At 36.5% G+C, this 14,196-nt stretch overlaps 1 protein-coding gene across 1 annotated transcript in view; it reads right to left on the bottom strand.

Moving 5' to 3' along the window:
• RNGTT (RNA guanylyltransferase and 5'-phosphatase) overlaps positions 1-14,196 on the bottom strand; it is a 180,054-nt gene that overhangs the window by 46,518 nt on the left and 119,340 nt on the right. The gene's annotated exons all lie outside the window — the stretch shown is intronic.

Genomic DNA, 14,196 nt, shown 5'->3' with positions numbered 1-14,196 from the left:
TGTATTTGACATTTGAAAACTAAGAGAAGGAAAAGTGAATTGTTCTCCTTAGGACCAGAATATAAGAAGAGGTGTTTTTAGACAAGTTAGAGAATTCTTGATCACTGTTAACGTTTTATGAAGATACCCTGGCTAAACTAATCTGAGGGAGAAAAGAGTGTGCAACCTTGTCCTTGAAAGCTTGTGGGTAAGAAAAAATTTCTCAACTTTCAACTTTCTCAAGTTTGCACACATGGTACAAACAGAGTTTTTTACAATTGCTCCAATACCCCAGCCAGTTCTGTAGGTCCAAGCTAGCCTGTTTTCAATGCAGTTGAAATGACAGTTATTCTAACTATACATTATCATTTCTCCATTCATAGGTTTTAATAAACCTCACCTTTCTCTAAGCTTATCAGTGGTCTTGCATATACAGAAAACTGGTTGGCATGTACAGAAACTCAGAGTTATGGGGGTCAATCGTGTTTTTGTTGTTAGTTTTGTTTCTGTATATCAATCTCGAGGAGAAAGCTGCCATAGTTTGCGATAAATAAATTGCAGATTATCTAAAATGAGAGTAGAGGAGGAAGTTACCTAGAATTAGGTTTCCTCCACCCCACTTCTTCCTTCAACTTACCTTTCCCACTGCTAATATCATTCTATAACTTTTGTATTTCTGCCTTTTCAAGTCCCCTTGTTGATTAAACTTAAGGATGAGACTTTGTCACAAAAATCCAAACAAACCTGCCAACTTCTCTGTTGACAGAGTTGCTGTTTTAGAACCTCAGAAATCCATTTCATTTGTTGTAAGTTAAAAAAAACCAATTGTGATTCTGGAGCTATTACATCAGAGGAGTTAATTTTAAATAACTATCAAATTCTTGCCCTTTTGTCATATCCATATCAGTTTTTCTGTCTATCTTCTGTACATCTTCTATGCACTTTGTTTTGCAATAAATTCATATGAATCCAAACTGAGTGAATCAAAGGAGTAATTCAGGCTGAGCAAAAGTAGAGATATATTTTCTGCCTTAAATGAGAGTAAGTACTAGACTGCACTGTTTAAATATTGGTAAAAAAAAATGCAAAACAGAAGTAATTTTGCAAAGTCTATATCTATAGCATCTTTATGTTATGTGTTTCTGGATTGTTTAAAAAATCTTTCTGTATGAAACTTCCATTTTAAAAGAGTCATCAGTTTCATAACATAGCTTTCAGCAACAAACACAAAAATTTGGACCAAATGCTGTATAAAATCCTTTGGGAAATGAATGATCCTCAGTCTGTGCAGCCGAAAGCAGCAGAACAGACAATGCTGTATAACTTCAATAACTTCTTTTCTGCTGTCCTTAGGGTTCATACCTCTTCCTCAGGCTTGCCCAGTGAACTTGTCAACACTCTTAAGTTTTTAAGTAATTGGTACAGGACATGTCGTGCTTTTTTTTCACTCAAATGAAAGTGTTTTACAAGTGTAAAACACTGGACACTCCTCTTGCCACAGTCTGCACAAAGGCATGTCTTGACAACAGAGGCTCTATCAAACCACAAAAATTTACCAGCCAAATAACATCAAAGAATCTTAACTTTATCCCTGAAAAAGGCAGGATATCATCTTCAGAAGACACATGGAAAATTCCTCCATGCTGCATGTATCTGAATATTACAAAGAAACAACAGGCATACGATATATGAAAAAAAATTAACTGCGTAATAGCTTCCTCTTATTTTTAATATGAGAGAGAAACTAAGGTAAACAACAGAGAAATTATCCTCATGCAGAAACATTCATCATATCTTATTATATGGCTGAATAAAAGAGAAAAATTATCAGTTTTGAATATCTCATTTTGGTGACATAAATAACTGAAGCTTAATACTTCTGCTGTTAAAACAAGCTGTATTTATGACCTATCTTAAGTGGAAGAAAGCATTTGCTTGTTGTACCATTGTCTCTTCTAAAACCAAAATATTTTTCTAGTTTATCATGATACAGAATTCATCTTTTGAAACACAATTTTCTTAACACATAAGTAATTTGTGAAGATTTTTATCAAAGTCAGTATTGTGCAGAAACCAAGTGCAAACATCCTGCTCAGGAAGACTTGAGAGCCATTTCTGCTTCTTTTCTTGAATAAGAGCAGAACGACCAACAGTGAGTCCTGAATCAGAACTGTGTAAAGGTCATTTTAATCACAAATCAACAAGTCAGAAGTGTTATCGATGCATTAGTTGAGAAGAGTTAACCATGCCCATACCAAATCTCCCCTTCTGGAAGGGACATAAAAGTTCAGAGCCTTCATTAAGAGATATCCAATTCACTTGTGAGTGTACCTGTCTTGCTCTACTCCACAAATCCAGCAATCTCCTACAACCGAATATCCACTTTCATGCAGAATTCTGTACTCCTAAGTAAAAAGACTAAGAAACTGATAATTTGAGATTTGATGCTTTAACATTCACCAAAAGAGTGAAGTGCTTTTATAAACATTTGTGCAAATGACGGTTTTGATATGCAGACTTGAGAGGGAGGGAAAAAAGTAAAATAATCAAATTCACTATCTAGTTGCACTCTCCTCATTCCAATCTTCTCCATCCTATAATTAGAGATATACATTATATTTCATTTATAATCCACTGATAAATATTTGCTCACAGTGCAATCTTTTAATACTTTGTGGAAAAAAAGGCTTAAAGTATGAAAATAGCCCAAGATTATAGCTTTGAAAATATTTAGTTGTCGTAAGGGGGAAAAATGCCATCTGCTGGGTACAGCTGAGGACTGTCCTTTTCTTATTAACACACCATGATGCCCTGAGAGTTTTCTCTTCACTTCAGAATTCATTTTTCCCCATCTTGAAAATTGAAACAGATACATGCATTGCCTTTGAGGAGTATGTAATGGCAACCTCGTTAAAATTCTGTAACAAAAACTTCTTACTGTCACACCTCTCAGAGGTTGGGAGGTCTGACAACAGATAGGATTACTAGCATAGGAATAATAATGCTTTTGATCTTTCAAGAACATTACAATTGTGTCTAAGCACGTCCCCAAAACACTTTTTTATCTTCAGATACTAAAATTTTCCAGTTAGGCGATTAAAAAATTATTCAGCTTATACATAAAAGCAGAGCAACATGCTGGCATTCACTTCTCTATTAGTCATATACAACTTTTCTACCATTCATAAGCCAGCGATGGAACATTGGTTGGTGGAGTAGAGATGCAGAATCAGTTATTTACCTAGTTCAAAACCACGAAACCAAGGCACTGAAAACCACATTATTAAGGCAGTAAAATACCAACAAAAAGTGTAGAATGTCCAGTTAAGAAATATCCTTGTATGAAAAGACTTAAAAATTAGAAATAGCAAACTCTAATTTAATAAAATGGGTAAGTTTATAAATTAAGAAGTATGACAAAAGGTGAATAGGGTTTCCATACATAAACATGAGGAGGAAAGAGAAGAGTTATTTTGATTCATAACATAAAATGTGATTCTTTTACAATTTTGTTTTTGTTTTTAATTTTATAACAAAGTAGCAGCTGTCACCTGTGTGTGTATACACATACATATGCATATAGGTATATATATTTATAAATAAAAAATTCTGATTCATTTCATATGAAGCTGAACCAGCTTACAGTCTAGGAAATCTGGGTTTCGAAGTTAAAATAAAGTCCTATTTCTCACACATGCTAAAAATTAAGTAGCTGCTGTGAATGTACATATCTTCTTGTGTTTAAGATAAAAGCCTTGAAGTTGATTTCAGAATAGAATTCAGTACAAAAACCATGTTTGTATTTCACACTCACTGTCATAAGACTGCTTTGTAAAAAGTAAGGGAGCATAAAGAGCATGACAATAAGGAATTTTGGCCTTTTTAAGATTCTCTAGCCAGATGACGTGCTTACATCTGTGTTAGATGGAAACAAAATTACTGGAAATTGTTACATGCTTTCTACAAATTCCTAGTCAAAGTGCAGTATGCACACAAGATCTACACCTCACACTTACTGTTCTTTTCCCTATCATTTATGTAAGTGTGAATTACCAAGCCTAAGGTAGATCCTAAGTCACTAAACAGATACCAAAAATTCAATTTATTTCCTCAAAACACAAATGTTCCTTAAAATGCTAATTTTAACTCATCATATAGATATATAGAGAGAGAGATATATTTAAATCAATCATCACAACTTGAATCCCTACAAAACCGGAGATACTGAATAATTATCCTGAAAAATAATTAATTCGGTTTCTTTTCTAATGTCTCTGAAGTTGTAAGATAAGCATGTGTACCAAGACTTTCTTTTCACTATCAAAGAAGGAAGGTGAAACTGATGATAATCTCCCAGTATTTTAAAAGCCCACAGTTGCATGCATACCATATTGATAATACTGTCATGGCAGAAATGCAAACCATCTGCATCAGGGTCATTTATTTTGTTGACACATTTTGCTGATTCCTAAGTACTGGTGAATTCAGGAAGACACAAAAAGCTGGGCTCCTAATTCCTAAACCAATTTCAAAACATTCTGATGGTATCAGAGTAAACAGAATGGTACTCTTGGAACTCTGACTGTCATGAATTATTTTTATCTTTAATATATTCATTATTTAGTACTTATATCTGTTCTTTTATGATTTGTGAGTTTGGCATTATCAGAAAATTAAGTAATAAAATGCTCAGAGTAAGACTGATGAAGAGTAGAAACATGTACAGTATCTTTGTCTGTCCAGATTGTTTGCTCTACTCTACCATGGTGATAATTTATTTTTCCTCTTAGTTTGCTTTATTCTTCTTTGAAATGTACCACAGCACACAAGGAAGCCATCTGAGCTGGGTTTTTTTCTCTTAAATGCATGTTCCATAGAACCACAGAATGTTTGGGTTGGGAGGGACCATAAGATGATTTAGTTCCAACCTTCCTGCTATGGGTAGGGACACCTTCCAATAGACCAGGTGCATCAAAATCCCATCCAACCTGGCCTTGACCACTTCCAGGGATGGGGCATCCACAGTTTCTCTGGGCAACCTGTGTCAGTGCCTCACCACCCTCACAGTAAAAAGTTTCTTCCTGATATCTAGTCTAAACCTATCCTCTTTCAGTTTAAAGCCACTCCTTCTTGTTCTATCACTACCTGCTCTTGGAAATAATCCCTCCCAACTCTCTCAGCCTGGGTTCACAGGAGAGGTGCTCCAGCCCTCTGATCATCTTTGTGGCCTCCTCTGGACTCATTCCAACAATTGTTTCTTTAATTCCAAACACCATGGAAAAATACTTACTTTTCAGATCTGTAATAATTCTATAATAATGCTCTCTTCCAAACATGGTTTAAAATGTACTAATCTATAAACTCAAAAAATAGACTATAAAATCTCGTTAAGCAACAAAGAAAACCAAAACACAAACACACATTTCAAAAAAACTCCCAAGCAACAGAATATTAATTCATATCATAAACAATTAATGGAGAAAAAATATTCTACATTAAAATACCATTCAAGCCATGCTCACAAAATCTAGAAAACATCCCTTGTTTGAAGAAGAACAAATAGTCACTACACACGAAAATGCAAAAAATGTATTTCAAATAAGCTCACACCAATTTCTAAAATCCATTTGAAGTATTTTGAACAGGATGTTGACAAACACTCTCTAACAAGTCCTGTAATTTAAAAAACTTATATGTACTGGTGGAAAAGAAAAATATGTTCACAACTGAGTTTCAGCAAGGCTGAGAGCAGCATATCTACTGTTCAAGCTATACCAAAAGGAAGATGAACATTTATTGTCCTTATTTAAATTAGACAGTGCTTAAATTACGTATCTGGCAAACCTTTACAGCACATAACAAAGAACAATATCAAATTCCTGTTTATAAAAATGCATGCTATTTTACTTTGCAACTCAAATATCTTTTCAAAAAAGACAATCCCACAATTTATAAATTAAATACATGTACAGTGAGTATTCTGAAAAACCTCTATTTAAAGTAAGGAAACCATGAAAAAAGAAAAAAATGTTTTAAAATATGTAGTAGTTAAGTGTCCAAGTTTTATATGATTTGCAAAATAAATTTAACATCTGATCTGAAAATAAGCTTAGAGTAATTCTGATTAGCAAGGACCTTTGCAGGTCATCTACCTCATGCTCAAGACAGGGTCAGCTTCCAAGTTACATCAGGTTGTTCACAGGTACATCCAGTTATTATCTGAATGCCTCTGAAGATGAAACCTCCACAACTTCCCAGACTACTACAGTGTTTGGCCTTTCTCACACTATTTCTCCTCTTGTCCTCCTACAATTTGTGTCCTTCGATTTTCCATTTTTGCACGAACCTCTGAGCAATGTGGCTTCATCTTCTCTATAACCTGCTGTTAGGGAGTAGTAAACAGCAGTAAAGTATTATCTAGCCTTCTCTTATTTGGACAGAGGAAACCCAGTCCTCTGTCTCTTTCTTTGTATGTCATGTTCTCCAATCCCCTCACTGTTTTAGAGGCCCTCCACTGGACTTGCTCCAGCACATCAATGTCTTTATCAAACTGGGGAGCCCAAAACAAGATGCAGAACTCCAGATGCAGTCTCACAAATGTTGAATAGAGGCCAAGAGTCATCTCCACTGTCTTTGCCAACAAGGGCTAACTGTTGCCCCAGTTTCAAAGTTTTGCCTTCCAGTATCCAGAGGTCCAGTTTGAATAAGCAGTCCCTAACTTAAACTTCCTCACCCAGTTTCCCAGCACTCTGCCATGAGAAAAGCCTAAGAGCAGACCTGGCCAGTCAAGACCAAAGCAAAGGTGGCAGTGTGTACTCTCAGCCCTTTTGTATCTTATTCACCCTCTAGTGCTGCATCAGCATCACACCATTTCTTTGAGCCTTCCTTTCATTACCAAGGTACCTGTAGACATCCCTGCAACTCCAGCTGAGTTTCAGCTTTCCTAATTCCTTCCTTCTACACACAAACATTGTTCTTATGTTCTCCCACGGAGGTCTATCACCGTTTACAACTTCCACACATTTCACTGCTTGGGTGAGTTGACTTAAAAATTCCCCATTTGAGTAAGCTGTATCTGTCTGCCATACCTGCTTGTCTTTTTGCATAGGGAAAAGTACGTTCTGGTACATTTTGAGGAGGCTGTCCTTGAAGATCAATCAGCTGCCCTGGTTCTCTCTGCAATTCAAGGGACCTGCCATGAGATACTGCCTCTGTTCCTTGAAAAAGCCAAAGCCAACAATTCTGAAGTCCAATATAATGTCTCCACTGCCTGCTTCTCTCACTCCTCTCAGATTATACCACCTTACAGTTGTTTAACTGGGGGTGGCATCAGTCCTCCATTTCCACATTCACAAGTAGCAAGAAACCTAAGCTACATGGCCAAATAGGAATACAACATCTATCCAAATGTAAATTAGGAGAGAGAAGTACATGGGAGATAAGAAAATTTTAAAGACATGGTATCTAGGAGCTTTTCTTGATCTCACTTAGAGATAGAAGTGGATCCTTTAACAGAATGGATAACCATTATGATAGCTTACACGAGCAACTGGAAAGACTAAGGCAGCAGTTAGTTCAAAAAAAAAGGAATAGGGTCTATAAAACGTACAAGGTTACATTTACATCCTAATTTGCAAGCATATAGATAATTTTAGGATGATATGAGGCAAAGCTTTTAAAAATCTGGAGAAATGAGTAGCTAAAGTAGAATAATCATCTGACAGATGGAGATTGCCCAAGGCTGCCACTTGAACACATAAAAAGATGAGGCTGAGTTCATTTTTGAAATTCAACATTAGAAATTCCAAGAGCATCCTTAGTATTAGTTGTGGAAAGTACAACATTATGCTCAGTGTAAGAGAGGTTAGATTCAAAGCCTTAGGTTGAAAATAGTTTTTAAAACCTGAAGCTTTACAAAAAGGTTTTAAATATCCTCCTATAAGCAATATAGCATAAATATTTACAGCATAGCACCCAGGTAAAATGTCTGTCTACCAGTTTCCATTGCAATGCCAATAGTGTAAGTAGCACATCCGTATTTCTACCATGGTGGTATTTGGGTTTCCCCCTCCTGTGCCACCACACTGTTCTTTCTACATATAACATCCTCTTCAATCAATTTGCACAACCCTGTATTTTTTTCAGAACCAGTAAGATCTACTCTGGTAACAGCTGAATGCCTAAAGGTAATAGCTAAACAAATTACTCATTTACCTTCACTTGTAACTCTCACAGTTCCACAAAAAAGTAAGCAACTTTGAAGCACACACGCTTCTTTTAACAACAGTACAGCCATAAACACACTTAATATATTCAAACCTACACTCCTCCTGCTGTCATCCCCACACTGCACATCTCTGCCTCTATTTGCAACATCTTGTCCTTATTTGTTCCACTACTGCTGTGCAACATCATCTGCACTCTGCCTCATGACCCCACTGTAATCAAAAGCAATCCAGCTGCGATATTGAGTGTGATCTATGGAAACTAGAGGAATATGGGATTATTATTTTTACTGCTTTTACTATTTCTACAAGTCCCTTTCTGTGACAGATGGCACGTCTAAGAACAAGTTTGTGCTCTTTGATAACCGACATTCTGCAGATAGGTGAGAATGTAAAAAGCTCACAGCCCAAACCAACAAATTGAGAATCTCATAAAAGTGGGAATGGAAAGAGAGAAGGAATCAACAACGTATGGGCTAAACTGTCATGTCAGTTCTGTTGATCTTAGCTGATTCAATTAACTTGAATGATTTTTCAGCCAGTTATCAATTTTTTTTCAAAGCAAAACAGTAAGGAAGACTAGCTTGTAAACAGGATAAACTAGCCTGTGACAGACAACATAGTTATATGAGAGCAAATCAAGAACATCACAGTCATTCTGAATTAGTTCTGAATTAGTTGCAGCTTTCCTTTAACCCCAGTCCTTTCTAGTTTACAAAAAAAAAGGACAAGATCAGTTCTAAAAAGAAAAAGAAAGCATCCACTTGCCTGTAGTCATGATATCTATATCTTATTGTTGATTTGTAATTACTACCGTATCCAAGAATTTAAGCCCCCACTGTCCTTGAATTTACTGTATTTTATCTCCCATTTTTTATTACTTGACAATGTCCAAGCTAAACAGAACTTTGCCTAAATACTGTTTGTTTGGGGTTTTTCCCCATGTGGTCTAGTTAATCACAGATACAGTAAAAAAAAGGCAATACAGACTTGACACTTGCAAATAGTCCATGTCTACTTCAGATTACTAACTTTTTAAAAGAGGAGTGCATCTTAGAAGATGAGGAAAATCCTTGATGCTTTCCAATACTTCAAGGTACTATATAAAATGTATATTATCCTGTGATTTGAAATGGTATCAAATTCACTTGGTTAAGATACTAATTCAAAACCAACAAACCCAAAACTTTGCTTGTAATTTGATTTTAGCATCTCTGATTCAGATAAAATTAAGGGACTTGCACAAGCTAATTAAAAATCTGTAAAAGGAAGCATGGACATTTAAGAAATTCTGGTTATGGAAGCTACCAGAAATCTGGCACTATGTGACATTTTCAGTTGATATTTGTGACATTTAAATAAGACTCAGAGTTAGTTTGGGGTTTTTTATTTTTTTTTAAAGAAATATTCTTAGAATCAGACATTTTGAGAAAAAGCATCTCTAGTATTTAAAAGCAGTCTTCCCTCTAATATAAGTGCGATGTTGCACACAGCAATGAAATATCCTCCACATTCTCTTCTGGTATGGTCACTTAACCTGTACATTATTTGGAAATACAGTTAATGTGTTTAAGTCCCTCTTGTTTTATTTTCTGTGAGTATCATGATTTGGGAAAAATACAAGGTACTGTTATATGATCAAAACGGCTTCACCTTGCATTGCTTATGTGAGAACATTATACTAGTAAACCTGAAATGAAAAAGAAGTGTTTTACCAGAGACAAACAATGAAGTACTCTCCTGTTTAGCTGATTTAATCAGTTCCAGTTTGTTATTGGGGAGGTTGTGTGTTTGATTCTTGGGTTTGGTTTGGTTTTGATTCTTTTTAACTAAAAGTAACTATTCTGATGCAATGAGAAGAGACTGAGAGAGAGCATAAGCTGAAATTCTTGCAAACACAACGTAAAAAGAGTTAATTTAACCATTATCCTGATGCTTGGAAAGGTTGGACTATGATAATACACAGGGGACAATTACCAAGGCTCAGCTGATCAGCTGTAACTCAGTAAGGTGCAATAATGCAATTTTTTTCAAGTATGTGCACTGAACAGGAGTGTCAGTACTAGGTTACTGAGGTTACAGAAACCCTGCCTTTCTTTGGGATGCAGTAGTATCTTTTCTCTTTATGTTTATTCTTTGTTATGAAATCTTCATCTTAATAGGGCTTATTCTAAAAATACTTCACAGATTGTAAACCCAATACTTCTTTCTAATTCAGTGGCAAAACTCCCTCCAATATCAATAGTGAAATAACTGAACCCTAGATAAAAACAACTGGTCATTCATCCGTAACTGAACTACATCTGTGGTGAAACAGCAGCTATTTTGCAGTTAACATTTCTATTGTACACTAATCTGTGGATGGCAATGCTCAACTCAAAACACAGGGGAATTCACGTAGATGGAAAATAATCATATTGACTAAAATCTGGCAAACTCCCTGGAGGTAACTCTTGTATTCAGATGAAAAATGCACAAGATTGTTTACAATTGTTCAGGATCTCAATTACATATGCTAGCTAAAAGACATGTCCAACAGCTGACAGAGCTCTAATCTCATGCTACTGAATAAATAATGCTCCTATATGCTTTTTTCACTATTTGAGTGAGCAGGTAACTATAAACACAAGGGCTGCATGGTTGGAGTTTTGCAATGCAGGTTCACTGTATCACTACTGACTAGGCTGTAAGCTGTGGTAAGATCACACATAACTGTAGCACAGGTTTAGTTGTCTCCATTTCAAGTTTGAAAGATGAGCCTGTAAATCAGAACTGAGGAATTGGAAACTACAGACAATCCCTGTTCCCATTATTTCAAGCTGTTAAGTATTTGAGATCAATACTTTAACTTCAGTTCCTCATTTGTCAGTAAGAGAGCAATACAATGGCATACCTTCTACTTTCATAAATATTACTTGCTTAACTGTGCCAAAACAACACACAAATGCAGTCACATCTGTGTTACTCTGCTATCAAATGCCTGACAAATTTACAATATCAGATCCCACAGGGTCGTGATCAACGGCACAGGGTCCAGTTGGAGGCCTGTCACTAGTGGTGTCCCCAAGGTTCAGTACTGGGCCCAGTATTGTTCAACTTACTCATCAATGACTTGTACAAAGGGGCAGATGCCTCCTCAGCAAGTCCATTGACAACACCAAGCTAGGAGGGGTGGCTGATACCTCAGAAGTTTGTGCAGCCCTTCAGAGGGTTGATAGGTTGAAGAGATGGGCAGAGAGGAACCAAATAAAGATCAACAAAGGAAAATGCGGAGTCCTGCACCTGGGGAAAAATAACCCTGGGCACCAGTACAGGCTGGAGACTGACCTGCTGGAAAGCAGCTCTGCAGAGAAGCACCTGAGGGCACTAGTGGACAACAAGGTGTTCCTGAGCCAGCAGTGGCCCTGGTGGTCAAGAAGACCAAGGGTATCCTGGAGTGCCTTAGAAAAAGCACTGCCAACAGTTTTAGGGAGGTGATCCTGCCCTTCTGCTCAGCCCTGGTGAGGCCTCATCTGGAGTGCTGTGTCCAGCTCTGGATCCCTCAGGACATGAGAGACTTGGACGCCTGGAGCGGGTCCAGTGGAGGGCAACATAAATGATTAAGGGACTGGAGCATCTCCCTTATGAGGAAAGGCTGAGGGAGCTGGGCCTGTTCAGCACCGAGAAGAGACTCAACCGAGAGGGGACCTCATCAACGTCTACAAGTATGTCAAGAGACAGTGTCAAGAGGATAGAGCCAGGCTCTTCTTGGTGGTGCTGAGCAATCAGACAAGAGGCAATGGGCAGAAACTGATGCACAGCAAGTTCCACTGGAATGTGAGGAAGAACTTTACTGTGCAGGTGACTGCACCCAGAGAGGTTGTGGAGTCTCCCTCACTGGAGATACTCAACAACTGTCTGGACGCAATTCTGTGCCATGTGCTCCGGGATGACACTGCTTGACCAGGGAGATTGGACAAGATGACCCACTGTGGACCCTCCAAACCTTACCCATTCTGTAATGCTGTGACTTCAGATTACTGAAGAAGAAAGCTTTTTTTACCTAAAAAGTTGAAACCAGTATCAATGCTTGCTTTTAATCTTAATGTGGTGGGAGGAGGCAGGAAGCCTAATTCATGTTAGAATTGCCAGTAGCAAAACATTCAGTTCATCAAAACAGATTTTTTCGTTATATCACAAATCACTCATTTTATTATGGCAGTGCTCAGAACTCAGGAACTGTCTTTAGACAGTCTAAAATTAAAGATGCTTCTTTTAAAACCCTAGTCAACAACTTAAAAATCTGTATAATTCTGATGTTTCTTCAAATGAGTTAAAGATTTTACCCAAATTAAAAACTGAAGCAGGCAAACCTGAAGTGTTCCATTCACTGTTTGTGTTTAACTGGGTAGAAGCTACTATTTCGTAGGTCATTATTTAAGATAAATACCTCTCTCCCAACAATAGTAAGTTATTATTTTCTACCCCATACTTCACTAGCTTTTCTTTTTGTTGGATGAATGCACTTACATTACTAGTAGCAGCCAACTGTCATGTGAGATGAAGTAAAACTTATCTGGAAGAACACTACTTTATCAAATAGCAGATTTCTAAGATTTTTTTAAGGCACGTGAGAGTAGCATAAACAGTGACATATTTAAATATTACAATAATTACAGACTAATTCAGGCAGTTATTTCTGCAATATGAGCAATGCACTTATTTTCACATAGCTGAAATATGATAGAACTTTTCTAAAAGCAAGTGTTTCCACTTCCACAATGGATCAGCCACTTTTTAACAACTTGCTACTAACTGCTACTAACTTTTTAGAAATATTTTTTGCTGATTAATGTTTTATAACCTTTTCATGTTCCAATATATTACATCTATGATGTAATATATTAAACATAACACAATAGCACTGACAATTTTGTATTTTAAATCAGTCATAACTAATCAACCAACACTCATTTATTAATGGGAAATAAAATTGTGTTGTGTTTTACTTTTGAATCAGAGGCTACTACTGTATATTTCTAAACTCCAGCAGAACTAATAAGAATACTGTAATAAAAATAACTTCCTATCAAATAATGGATAATTAAAAAAAATTTTTTACATAAATCTTTCATATTACATTATCCTATGATTTAAATAAAAGCCAAACAAGCATGAAATGTTTGTAATGAGCTGATTCCCTGAAGTAAAACTTAAAATATTCCTGTATATTTTCTGAAATAGCTATGTTGTTACTAAGGACTTAATACTGCATTTTCAAACAAAAAAATTTGAACGGATAATTATGACCTCATGAAACGCTGAGACGTTATCAGTTGAGTACATTTTGCAGAATAAATCCCATATTCTTAAGATTGTCTCTATTCACCAAATATACTCATTAACATGACATGCAGATGTATTAAAGTTAAATGGGCCATTATTAGGACACTGGAATATGCAAGCAATATATGAATTAATTGTTTAATCATATGGAGTTGCCTGTGGCACTAAGAAAAAGAAAAGCTAAATGTCAGTATTTCACACTGTCAACTGAAATTGAGTCCCAGATGTTAAAAGACTAAGCAACCTAAAAATCAATTAACTTCATTTCAAACAGAATCTTTTCCAAAGCAAGCTTTAATCTAGTGATTTAATCTTCCCCTTCCCCTCCCTGGCACAAAAAACCATGGAAATTGCCACTATTTAATATGTGCAGTGACTGAACTAGGCAAATAGTATGTAGAACCAATGTAAAATTTTCATGTCTTCTGCCATTACAATTTACTGTTTTTGACTAAGATTTTAATGGCTTTTAAAGATAATACCAAAGAATTTTGGAATGGGCTGCCCAGGGAGGTGGTGGATTCACCGTCCCTGGAGGTTTTTAAGATGAGACTGGATGTGGCACTGAGTGCCATGGTCTAGTAACCACAGCAGTGTTGGATCAGGGGTTGGACTTGATAATCTCGGAGGTCTTTTCCAACCCGTTTGATTCTACGATTCTATGATT

This window comes from Myiozetetes cayanensis, unplaced genomic scaffold (genome assembly GCF_022539395.1).
Source record: "Myiozetetes cayanensis isolate MyiCay16 unplaced genomic scaffold, myiCay2020 scf2-11, whole genome shotgun sequence".
NCBI classification, from domain to species: domain Eukaryota; kingdom Metazoa; phylum Chordata; class Aves; order Passeriformes; family Tyrannidae; genus Myiozetetes; species Myiozetetes cayanensis.
This window is presented reverse-complemented; position numbering and strand designations above follow the sequence as displayed.